The sequence below is a fragment of the Ursus americanus genome, chromosome 20 (genome assembly GCF_024610735.1).
Source record: "Ursus americanus isolate L20-20 chromosome 20, mUrsAme1.1.p, whole genome shotgun sequence".
In the NCBI taxonomy this organism is placed as follows: Eukaryota; Metazoa; Chordata; class Mammalia; order Carnivora; family Ursidae; genus Ursus; species Ursus americanus.
Window position 1 is genome coordinate 39,968,896 of NC_142146.1, and position 13,382 is coordinate 39,982,277.

The following is a 13,382-nucleotide window of genomic DNA, read 5'->3' on the forward strand; positions in this document are numbered from 1 at the left end:
CCTAGAGATAGTGGGAACTCCTGTACCACGTAAGCCCGGTCTTGACTAAGACGCCAACATGCCACTTATAAACAGAGAGGGTCCTGAAGAGATTCCTGTTCTCAGCCTGAGAAAAATCCTTTTCCCTCTCCTAGCTACACACACCAGGATTGCATACCAGGACAGCCTGATGCCTAATATAACATCTGATTACTGCCATTATACATCCTCTTTATGAGATGGTTAAAGCAACCTTTAAAAAGTATTTTCCCAAATATTTTTCTTTGATTCTTAGTTCTTTGCTCTAAATTTTAGTTGTGTCACTGGTGTAATCTCAGTAACTTTTTTCATTTGAAGCCATTTTATTCCATTACCTACACTTTAATGCTTTGAAACTGCCATGAAAATTTTATAGACTAATTTTTAAAAGTACCACAAAAGTGAATGAGAGGCAATATATCTTATAATATCAGAATGCAACAGTGTTACTCTGTATTTTCAGATCTCCTTGAATCTGATGATCCCATGAGGCTTTATGGAATACATAGTAAATGCAGCCTGGTTTGAAATTTTTGGTGCCTGTGCTGACATTTCTCATTAGCACCTTACCAACGGTTTTAGTAACAATATAAAATGGGAGACTTATTAATGCATATAAGTTAAAAGTAACCATTTTCAACTGATATATCAGTTTAAAGTAGATTCTCTTAGCACTGGAACATCTGAAAGAGCATTCTACTTAACTGGTTAAGGTAAATAAAGACAAGCTTCACGCTACGAAAAGGTACAATGCAAGATTTGTCAGGTAGGAAACGGAGGAGGCAAGATGTGCAGAAAATTCATTCCAGTGCCCTTCCAGTAACATATGTCTTTTCTTCCAAGATAAATCCCTGGTCTTTTATTTGCTTATTTTTGATTTATTTCCGCTACAGAATTTTTCTGATAATGCTAGTCTTTTGCTGTAATCAGGGCTGTGACAAAACTTCAGCAGTCCTTATGCAGCATTGTCCTGTTTGCATAGGATCAACTGGGCTTTAGCAAATACTGTCCTTTAGTGATGTGGGCGGAAATGATCTGGCAGGAGCTATGGTGATAGGGAAGGTTCTATCTAGGACATCTCATTCCCAGTTCATTGTGCAGCCCATCAAGTGCCATTTCCTCTCCACTTAACAAATACTGTTCTGTATTGTTCTAATCTTCTTTATTCCATTGGACTAATATGCCTATTCTTTTGTGAAAGTCATGCATGGCATGAAAATGTTTGACTGTGATTAAAAATTGTTAGCCTTCACTTTTAGTTACAATAATTTGCAAATACCAGATTTGCAAATTATTTAAATAGGCCTGTTCCAGTCTCCTAGCCTTTGTACCCCTCTCCCTGTCCTTATCTTTTGGTTCAGATAAGGATTTTAGAAGAAGACATTGTAAATTGGAATAAAAAGTAAGAATGTAGATGAGAACTTCCCTCTAAAATATATATATATATATATATAACAGAACCACCAGGAGGGCTTGGTCAAATACAAATTGTTGCACCACTGCCAGCCCTCTTACCCCCAGAGTTTCTGATCCAATAACCTGGAATGGGGGTGAGAATTTCTATTTCTATAAAGTTCCCACCCATGTAAGCTGATACTGTGGGTCTGGAGACCACACTTTGAGAATCACTGCTCTAAATCAAATGTACTGTTGAATTGAATTTTTTCTCTTCATCCCTTGCTTTTCTACTCCATGTATTTTATCTTTTCTCTATCTGCTCAATCCTGTCTCTTTAAATGGATAGTGGCTGCCGTGATCATGCATATCAGGAAAACCTCAAAGCCTACCTATCCTCAGCCATGGTCTCCTTAGCCCTTAATAGGTTCTTTCTCTATGCCCTCAACATGCACTCACATTCCCCATTTGGCTCTATGGTTGGGCTTCCACCATGTCTCTCATCTTCTTGATTCCGTTCAGAAGAATTATCTTGGGCTGACCCAGAAACCCTTAAAATCGAAATCCAATATTTTTACCCTTTTATCTTACACAAAATAGTGTATCAGAGGCACATAGCCATTTCCCATTTCCTCTTCTTAACTATAGCACATAGATTAGAATTGACCAGTGGGCTGGATCCCTGGATGGATCTACACCTACTTCTTTCTTAAGGGAGGGGTATTGAATTTTTGATCTATCTCTTTAGTTTTTTTTTTTCCTGCATCTATATTTAAACACAGGTGGTTGTAGTCAAATAGTGGGATGGAAAAGCAAATGTAGGGAAAGACTATTAAGCAAAACTTTTTTTTTTTTTTTAAGATTTTATGTATTTATTTGACAGAGAGCCAGTGAGAGAGTGAACACAGGCAGGGGGAGTGGGAGAGGAAGAAGCAGGCTCTCAGCGGAGGAGCCTGATGTGGGGCTCGATCCCAGAACCCTGGGATCACGCCCTGGGCCGAAGGCAGACGCTCAACAACTGAGCCACCCAAGTGCCCCACTGAGCCACCCAGGCGTCCCTATTAAGCAAAACTTTTACCCAGCTACAATAATCTTGCTTTTTTGCCACACCACATGGTTTGCATGCACTGCAAAGCCTTCACAATGTATAATATAAAAATAATTAGGATTGCTATAATTTACAGAAAGTTTTAATAAATGCCAGGAGTAGACTTATGTTTTCGTGCCTTCTGTCATGCCTCACAACACACAATGCAGGTATCACTATATTCTTCAATGAAGAAAGTGAATGTTGGAAAGCTAAATAGTTTGCTCAAAAACCCCTCTGTTAGTAACTGACAGTGCTGGTATTTGTGCTCAGATCTCATCTCAAAGTCCATCATCTTCTCAACTCCATCATGTACAGTCAGCAGGACACTTTAAAAAAGAAAATTATTGGGGCGCCTGGGTAGTGCAGTTGTTAGGCGTCTGCCTTCGGCTCAGGGCGTGATCCCGGGGTTCTGGGATTGAGCCCCACATCAGGCTCCTCCGCTGAGAGCCTGCTTCTTCCTCTCCCACTCCCCCTGCTTGTGTTACCTCTCTCGCTGGCTGTCTCTCTGTCACATAAATAAATAAAATCTTAAAAAAAAAAATAAAGAAAATTATTTTGAGAGGGAAAAATAATTTTGCTGTGGGAAGCTAGCTGCAGCTAATGCTAAGTGATCTGGTAACTAACAATAATAATGGTAATAGTTATAATAAATATTGATAACACTTATTGTAACTATATTCCAGGCTCTGTGCTTTACATGACTTTTCTCACTTCATCTTCAGAACAGCAGTATGATGCCGGTACTACTGTTATCCCGATAGTGCTTTCTAGTCTTCTTTTTTTTTTTTTTTTTTTTTTTTTTTTAAGATTTATTCATTTATTAGAGAGAGAGCACACAAGCAGGGGGAGCAGCAGGCAGAGGCAGAGGGAAAAGCAGGCTCCTTGAGGAGCAGGGAGCCCAATGTAGGGCTTGATCCCACATGACCTGATCTGAAGGCAGACGCTTAGTCAACTGAGTCACCCAGGTGTCCCAGTGCTTTCTAGTCTTAATGACTTTTATGTGCATTTTGTTTTAATCGGTTTACTTTTTGACATTATCCAAGCTTCATAAACTTCCTTGGCCTCAATTTCCTCATCTGTAACATAAAGTGGTTGGTTAGATGAAAGGGGTTTTTCATGCTACTAGCTCCAACATTCTCTAATTCTATGAAATAGAGGCTGTCTTATGAATTTTGTACATAATTCCAAATTCTGACTTTCATTTCTCGATGAGCAGAAGATGAGAGACATTTTTATTATTTTATGATAAACTTTTACTCACACAAGTCTCCTTGTTTTTAATTAAAATAAAGCATGCTCATGAAAAAATAGTATAGAATCTTAAAATGTAAAAATCCCCTTCCTATTCTTATTCTCCTGCTATTTCATACCGAGACATTAATTTTATGTTTGTATAGATTCTTTAAAATTCTGTGTAACAAAATCAGTTTCCCAACTTTCTATCCCATAGACATCCAGATTTCCAAAACAGAAAAACATTCTGAAATAATGGTAGGTACGTGAGTTTTGTGGATGTGATTGTCTGTATTTGAAAGAAAGAGGAAAACAACAAAACCTAATCAGGTCTAGTCACTGGGAACGTGTTGAATTTGGCACAAAAAATGGCTTCAGTGTTTTCCGCCAGTTTATAGGTAATCTCAGCGTCTTCTGCGAGTGGGGCAGTGGAAGTACCTTAATGGTCTTGTAGCCCAGTTCCACCCAGTGGGGCAGGTTGAAGGCAGCGGTCATAGTGGCTGAGAGCGTAGACCTGGGAGCCAGACCATCTGGATTTGAATCCTAGTGTTGACACTTAATACTTGCGTGCTCTTGGACAAGTTACCTCTTTTTGCCTCAGTTTCCCCATGTGTGAGGTGGTTCTGAGTATTAAGTAAATTAATGTTTGTTAAGAACTTCAAACAGTGCCTAGAATATAGTAATCATTTACGTAAAAGTCTGCTAAATAAAACAGTGCAGAATCGGTTTCTATAGTCCCTCCTGATAGATTATCTTCTTCACAGTTGTTTCTGAATGCCTAGCATGGAGTTTGGCAAATTTTAGTTGCTCAATTAATATTTTTGAATGAGTGATACTTGAATATTTCCAGAGTTAAGTATGAGAATTCCATGTATAAATTCATTTCCTAGTTGGATAGCTCTAGATAATAGAAAATATTTTCCTTTAGTAAGTCAAAAGCTGTGCCACCTGTAAATCCCACCCGTTATTCCTGGTTCCAAATTCTGCAGCAACTCACCGTGACTCCTACACATTGATTGGTGGCATCTCGTCATGTATTTTGAAGATGGTTTGCATGCTCTTCCTCTTTTTAGAGTGAAGCATAATCAGTAATTATTCTGTAGTGTGGTATCTAGATACCTTATATTGACTACCAACATTTTTCTTTCAGAACTTGCCCTCCTCTGACGTTAGCCCACTCGTAAGATTTTTGGATTATTAGGAATCGCACCTGACTGGTTTTTATATGGCATCCTACTTGACTAGTGATTTTTAAAAAAAATTTCACCCGATAAAGTCTTGAGTGTGATCTACTCTTAAAGACTGAACCCTATGATAAGTTAGTATATTAATTCAAGTTAAGTTATTTATGCTTCATAGGGGTTTCAGTTGGTATCTAGAAATAATAATTACAACAAGTACATTAGTGTTTTAGTATATGTGGTTTTTGTTTTCCTTGTTCTGTAAATCGGTAAACAAGACAAGAATAAACGGTTGTGGGTTTCGGGGTCAGGCAGACTTAAGTATTCGTCACCGGTTGTGTTATCCTCGACAGCGTGCTGTCTGAGCTTCGTATGCTTACAGCACTCAGAAGAATTACACGCAGTAATGTATGTGCAAACAGTTAGCTCAGAACTTGCCACTTAGGAATTTTAGTTGTCTTCAAATGTGGCTCCACTTCTTTAATTTCAACAGACCTTAGATCAGGCCCTGATCATTTTTTACCTAGATGAGTGTGTTTACTTCCCTCCTTCCAATTTTTCCTTTATATTGCTACCAGAATTAAAATTCTTAAATAGATTTTTAACATATTACTGGCCTTTCTTAGAAATCACTGGTGACATCTGTGCTTAAAGAAGAAAGTCATTTTTACTTAACCAGATACGTGACTAGCTTTTTAAGCTATCTTCCTGGCCGCATTATCTGCCCATTTTTCTTCTTATACTGTGTACTCCGAGTCGGATGTATAGGCAAGACTGCCATATAGCAGATGCATTCATATCTTTGGATCTTTGCACCTGCAGCTTCTTTGACCTAGAATGCCTTCTACTCTCTGCTTTGTAGTAACGCTTTGCTGTAGCAAATCCTTCCTCTTCTTCTGTATTTGATTCAAATACCTCCTCCTCTGTAAAGCCATCCCTGAGTCTCCCAGATAAAGTTCATCACTTGCTTTTTTAGCATTGACTTAACACATGTTTATCTCTTTGGGCATATAAATCATTGTATTTTAGCCATTCATTTATGTGTGATTGTAGTTGTAATCACATTTAGTATCCTACAGTTAAAAATATTTCTGTTTGGTCTTCACATTCTGTAAATCAGAATTCCTATTTTATATATATATAAAGTTGGAGACAAAAGAGTCTCTGAATGTGGTAATACCTCAATAATTTAGATAGTATTTCTTCATATTTATCATGTGTGAAGCATTATCCTAGGTGTCCTACAGGTAGTGAATGATTTAATTCCTTACCATACCCCTTAATGTTGCTACTAGTTTTATATTTCATTGAGCTTTAAGATCTATCTTGTTCATTTAGCTGTTGCTGCATAACAAAACTCCCCCAAATGTAATGGTCTAAAATAAGAAATACTCTTGCTCAGGACTCTATAGAATGGGTTTGCTGATCTCGGTAGGCTCAGATGATTTTACAATAGCTCGCTCATGCATCTGTGGTCAACTGGTGGGTAGGCTGGGTGGAATGAATTGGCTTTATTCCATATTGTCTCTCAGCTTTCTAACAAGTTAGTGCCAGGGGATGGGGGGACACATTTTCCTAGTAATGGTAGAGTTCAAGGGCCAAGTGGAAGTGCACAAGACCTCCTGAACATCAGTTTGCAATGGGCACATCATTATGTCTGTCCTATTGTATTGGCCAAAACAGGTCATAAGACAAGCAGAGATTCAGGTGTTGGAGAAATAGACTTCTTGATGGGAGAAGCTGTAAAGTCATGTTGCAAAAGATGTGGGTCGAGGGAAGGGAAGAGTTGGTACCATGTTTACAGTTAAGCTGCCACACACCTTTTTTTCCTGCATTGTAACATCTCTGAAATTGGTCTTCTAATCATTGCTGGCTTCAGCCTGGATTTCCATCAAATTCTCTCAAGGACAATTTCTGTTTGCTTCGCCAATCACCTGGAGCATGACCAACCTAAGGCCACTTTCAATTAAATTATTTTTTGAGGTCTCTCAGACCATAATGATAGTGTGAATTCCGCCTACATGGTTACTGACCTCTTGTTTATATTGCAGGGAACATATTTCTTCCCTTTGTACTCTCTGTCAGAGTGGAGGCATGCAAGTTTTCTGGTATCCTTCTCTGTATGTCAGGTCTTTTTCTCATTTTCTCACAGTGAGGTCACAGCCCTTTGATATATCCACTTTAGACAGGAACTTCTTTCAACCTCCTGCTTTGGGTGTTTTTCTTTTGTAGCCGTGTATAGAATAATGGTGTGTCTTACAGTGAAGGACATCTTAGATAAAATATGGTCTGTCTTTACTATAACGATGAGGAATTTCAACCATGATAAGTTTAATTAAGTTTCCAAAGGTCTAGCTGTTAAATAGTAGTAGGATTGAAGCCCAGATCTCTGGCCGTAGAACCCTTACTACTAACCATTGCCATTATTCAATTACAGAACTGAATATTTAACTTTGAAAAAATGCATTATGGCTTAGAAATTTCCACTTATTGTGCCTTTTATCCTCACTTGCCTTAACAGTAGATGGGGGTTACATAATTTAATATGTACATACAGGTATAAAGGATCAAATATAAATACTATGCTTTGTCTTTCAGGTAATACACATTATTTTATTAGTGACCTAACTTTATAAAGTTAATAATATATGTTGTTCAAGATCTGGAGTAAGTCATTATATTAAGAGAGACTTTCCAGCAGTTCCTAAAAAAAAAAAAAATATTTCTATAATCATCCTATTATAATTAGCTCTGTCTCCATCTTCATATAATACCAAATCTCCCTAAGACTATAAGGCCCATCGCTATCTTTTGTCTGATAGCTGTATCTAGCTACTAAATTATTCACTGTTAAGAATAGGGGCCACATAATTATTTGAACACTCCCAACTCTTTAATTGAAATAATTCATGCACCATAGCAACTAACAAATATTAGTGAAAAGATAATGAATTAAAACCCTGATAACAAAAACATTTTATTCTAGCTGTGAAAAAGCTATGATTTTGAAATTTTAATATTTAGTTTTTTAATTTTGCAAAGAATTACCTTCTTGCCTTAAGCTGTTGTTTTTTTCATCTAGCTTTACAGTTTAGAAATATTAAACACTTTTTTTTAAATTTCATACAAGTTGAGATAAGCTCTGAAATATTTGCCAATAAAGAACCACAAGTTTTTCTCAGGCTGCAAAGCAGCAATGGGATATTAAATATTTAAAAACCCCACAAAGTTTTCTCTCTGAGCTGCCAACCTTTTCTAAAGAAATGTATTAAAAGAATTCCCTCCAGTCTCCATAAGATGCCCACATTTCATGAATATAGGAAATACCTTTCCCTCTATGCTATAAGTAAATCTAAAATTTCTTCTTACTGAAACTCCTAAAAGTAAACCTCTGATGCTTTTTCTCATCAAGCTATAAGGTGGTCCCCAAATAGATTTTCACCACCTACAAATAGCCAAGCTTTGGTTATTGGAAAGTACCATATGTTTCTCAGTCTGGCACCTTGGTACGTGGGTTTGTAGTTTTCTTCCAGTTGGAGATGTGCAGTGTCTAGCTGTAATACTAATAAGTAAGACAAATAGTTCAGAATCTTTTTAATTTCTTAAGTAGATTTCTGGGCATACTTAATTCAACAGGTTTGGGAGTTGACATATGTTGTGTCCTTATTTCATTTTGGGTAAACAAAACCATGATCTTCTAATAAATAACTATTTTTCAATTATTTTTTGACACAGAGATTCTCTCCAAAATGCCATATTTTACCAACTTTGGTCTTACTTTTTTTCCTGCTAGCCTTTTACTTGGTATTTTTCTTCTTTCTCATCTTTCTTTTTTTTTTTTTCTCTTTACATGGCATTATTTTAGTTCAAAGAGATTTTTGTCTTTCAGTCTCAAACATGACTAAAATGTTAAATATTTAGCTGTTATTCTTCATAATTATTTGGTTGCTATCATATTATGTATTTCTCTTTTAAAGTTGGCTTTTCAGGCAATGTCTGTTGCCTTTAAAGTTTCATTTATTTTCAACAAAAATGTATGAAAATTATTTCTGTTCAACAAATTATTGGTGGATATAGTAACACTAGAGAAAGAATAGTAGCTAACTTTTTACTTAGTAGTGTTTTAAATGCTCTATTTGCCTCAAAATAATACAATTAAACCAAAGAAAATGTACAGTGCTTTTTAGTTCTAAGAAAAAAAAAATACATAAAGAACATTACACTAAGAGTAGGTTTGTTGTGTTGATTTGGAATTTACAGAACTATTATAGTGTAGAGAGATTCTGAAAGCTTTTTTTACTTAACCTGTTCAGAAATGGAATAAAATTAAGTCTGTGTGATAGTCTCCAGTGATGGCCGGCATCACTTTCTTCTGTTTCTGTACATACTGCCACTCCTCCATCCGAAAGAAGAGTGTAATTCTTCTCCGTGTAATTCTGGGCTGGCCATCTGACTGCTCTGATCAATCGAATGGGACAGAAGTGGCATTCTAGGTCTTCTGGGGCCAGGCCTTATGTGCACTGGGGGCTTCCTATTTCCTCCTGTTTGAAACCCAGTGGCCATGCTGTGAGGAAGTCCGAGTAGCCACCATATAGATAGGTCCATATGGAGGAGAACCAGGGGCTTTGCCTTTCAGCCCCAACTGAGCTCCCAGATGGTGGTCAGTTCCAATTTCCTGCTGTATGAATCAGGACTTTGGGATCTCACAACTGATGTGGGAAACAAAGGCAGAAGAAAAATTATTAAATTTCCTTACTACTTGCAGCCCACTGACAAGTCCTTGAGGTGGGCAGAGTGACATTCCTCCAGAAACTCCACTGCCTGGATGTTCACACTTCACTAAGGGCAAAAGGCAATCTTAGCCCGACCCCCAGGATACTGTAAGTCTACTTTAATATATAAAAATTCCTTTGGAAACTTCCTTTATCTCTATTCTCCTACCCCCCTCCAAGGTACATGTTGGCAGTCATTCCCAAGCGTATGACTCACCAGTATACATCTGAAGGGTCTCATTGAGTAAGGGACAGGCAGGGCTAGGTAGAGAGAGATAGGTAGGGGGCTAGTTAATCAGGCTTACAGAAATCCCAGAAATGCTGAGGGGTAACAAAACCAGAGATAAGGGAACAAACCGGACCGCTCTGCCCTGGGCATTAGAAGTGGGATCTTTTTATTGCAGTCACATTGCGACCAACAAAGAATAACCAGACCCCAAAGAAGAGGTAAGTCATTGAAGATGTTATCACCAGTCCTTACTCAAACCAAGACTTCACAAGAATGTTAAGGCCACAAGCTTCCTTGTCAGTTCTAAATAAAAGGCTGTCGTTGGAGGCCTACGATGACAAACCAGTCAGGACCCCTCTCACTCCCTTTTCTGTATCCTTGCTTAATATAATTCTATTGGTTTGCTCACTGTCCTTTGTCCATGAGATTGATTCTTCAACTCCGTGAGAAAAGAACCTCGCTCTCCAGCTTCACAGCCATCTCAGCATCCCACCCTGTATCATGTGAAGCACAAAACACACCCAGTCAACACGCATACATAGGAATATGTAACTGGTGTTAGTATGTGAGTCTGTATAAGAGGAAAGATGAGGAATAGGTCAAATAATCACAATGAGATCTGGGAGATCAGGGAAATGGCACTGGGAGAGCACAAGGCAAGTTCAGTTTCTCGTGGTGAACTGGGGGGCCATTTTGCCGTGATTCTCTAAGTACTGTTCTTACCATGCCCTCAGGACTCAAGAGAGAGAAAAACTAGTTTACAGTCTAAAACACTGTATTACTTTTAGCCAATACACCAAGAAGCCAGAAAGGTGTGTGGAGAGGCTCTTCCTAATCTCAGTAATTCTTATTCATCCAAAGTATACCAGGGATGGGTCAGGGGGCAGGTCTCCTTCATGCTATTCGTATTGCTCTCTTGGCTTCTCAGAGCATTGATCTTGTCTCCTTTCCTCTTTTAACATTAATTCTATCTGTCTTGTGACCCTCACCTGCCCTGTTCTAGAGAGTGCTCCTGATGCTAGTATTTGGAGAAGATAGTTTGAGGCAACCTCCCCCCAGGAGTATAACCTCAAAGTCTGCCAAGACAATCTTGCATTTTACTGCAGTTTTAATGCCAGTCTTACTTAGCATTATAAGGGTTGTTATGCTAAAATATTGAGTCTCTTTTTTTCTTTCTCAATTGCTATACAGAAAGCAGTCTTACTTTTCTTTGCATTGTGTATTCTGTCTCCTAGGCAACCCCTCCTTGCCACTACTCCCCTCCCCCACACCTCACAACCTGTCACAAAACCACAGCCTCAGATTCCAAATCAGTAGGTCTTCTTGATTTTTTTTTTTTCAGAATATTTTCAGTCCCTCAACTTTTCTGATGAAATTAGTCTACTTGTATAGATAGGAGCCCCCCTTTCCCTACACAAAGGAAAAATGCTTTTATTTCTGTTACTGACATACCAAGGCTTTTCTTCAATTACTTTCCTATTGGTGTAGATTTTGCTGGGTTGATGAAGTTTTTCCATTATTAAAATTTTACCACAAATTCTGGAGATTCTGAAGCATCTGAAAGAGAATTTTCAGGGGCATTAGAATGGGTCTTAGAGTATTCTCTCCAGGTCGTGGTAAAACCTCCACTCACCTAACTGTGGGAGCCCAAGTGACTGCCTTGTATAAATATCCCTGATGGTCGTCTCCTGGCTTCCCACGGGTCTGTGAGGTTGCTTCTTTTGTTCTTTTGTTAACTGCTACTGGCTACTTTACACTTTAATGATTTGGTGAAGTGCACTTGCCTCTGAAGCTATTAACCAAAGGAAGTAACTGCTAAGAATTTTAAGGTTGATTAGAATATTCACAAAAGCATGACTGAAGGAGAAAAAAAACAAAAAAATTAAAAGAAAGGTATTATAGCAAGAGGGAAATATTTTTTTGTGTAATAAAACCAAAATGAAGTCAGGATTCAAAAATCATCAAAGTCCCTTAAGCCTTCATGAGGTAGTTCGTGCAGGACTGGCATGAGGCAAAAATTCAGACAGTTAATGGCAGGCACTAAAGCCAACACAATAATACCAGAATCCATTTTAATTATATGAAAGGTTTTATATATGGAACCTAATAGCACCAGCCAAGCAATTTGGAAAAATTTAAGCATATTATGAAACTTTACAATCTGAAATAACCAATTATGGCTTTTTAAATTATTAGACTATAGTGAATCTTTTTATGTAGTGTTTAGAAATATAGGTGTTATGTAAAAATAATTACCTGCAAATGCACAGGAACTGTGAAGCATCAGTTCTATTCTAAGGAAAAAGGAATAAAAATTGTCATCCAGATATTTAAAAATAAAAACAAGCTGGCTGATAAAAAATTGGGGGTCAGTTCAGAGATAGATTAAATCGATTTCTTAATTAATTTGATAAAATGCTCAGCTCTCAAGAATGGAGCGAAGCCTCTTTGAAGACCTGGGACCCTTGGGTATATCTAGAGGTCATGTCTATATTAAGGAGGACGGTACATTATTTGCAAAATGCCACTCTTTCTACATGTTTGTCATGAGTTTCTTGAAAATTAATGATAGTCTTCAGAAATAGCTGCTGTCAGTCCCTGTAGGTTCTGACAACATAGATTGTGCCATACTACATTCATTAGTAGGAGAATTAGAAAATATATCAGCAGGACAAAAAAGCTGGTGGCAGATGTTTTACCTCTATGTTAGGTGTACTAATGGGGGGAAAAACATTTTATTCAGGAAAACAGACACAACGAAGGATGATATGAAAATAATTTATTAAAAATTCAAATGACCTTAGTTGCAAGTAATCTTAAATTTCAAAAAGCTCCATTTCATTTTCACATGTTCAGTGATTTTTTTTTTCTATTATGCTGTCTCAAATGCTTTAAAACCCTGAAGTATCTTCTAAATCCTTAAATCAGGATTCAGGAATTAGTGGCGGGTTTTGTTTGTTTGTTTGTTTGTTTACTAAATTCTCATCTTTCACATATAGGCAGTACTTGTATTTCCTCTAGGCTAATTAAATAATTAACTAAAATACTTTGTTAAGCATTTAAGATAATTTGTGGTAATAGTGACAATGACCACATGTCAATATGAATTTTCTTCCTAATATCGGACCATATATTGAAATCCAGGAGGTAGAGAGAGTCAGACATGTTCAGGCAAAGGATTCTGTCATATAAGATGTATACAAGTGAAGTCATAGGATCAAAGATAGGGATTTGGGAGTGAAGATATTTTGACAGTAATAATAATCCCTAATGTTTATTAAGAACTTTTCATTTAGTCAACGTGCTCAGTACTTAACACAAATGAGGCAATATCAGATTACTATTACTGTAATGGTGCAATATGCATGCCCATTTCATGGGTGAGTACATTGAGTACTCTAGGATTAAAAGCCTTGCTCAGTGCCACCCAGCTTGTAAATGGTGGTTAGTTATCTCAGCCCAGA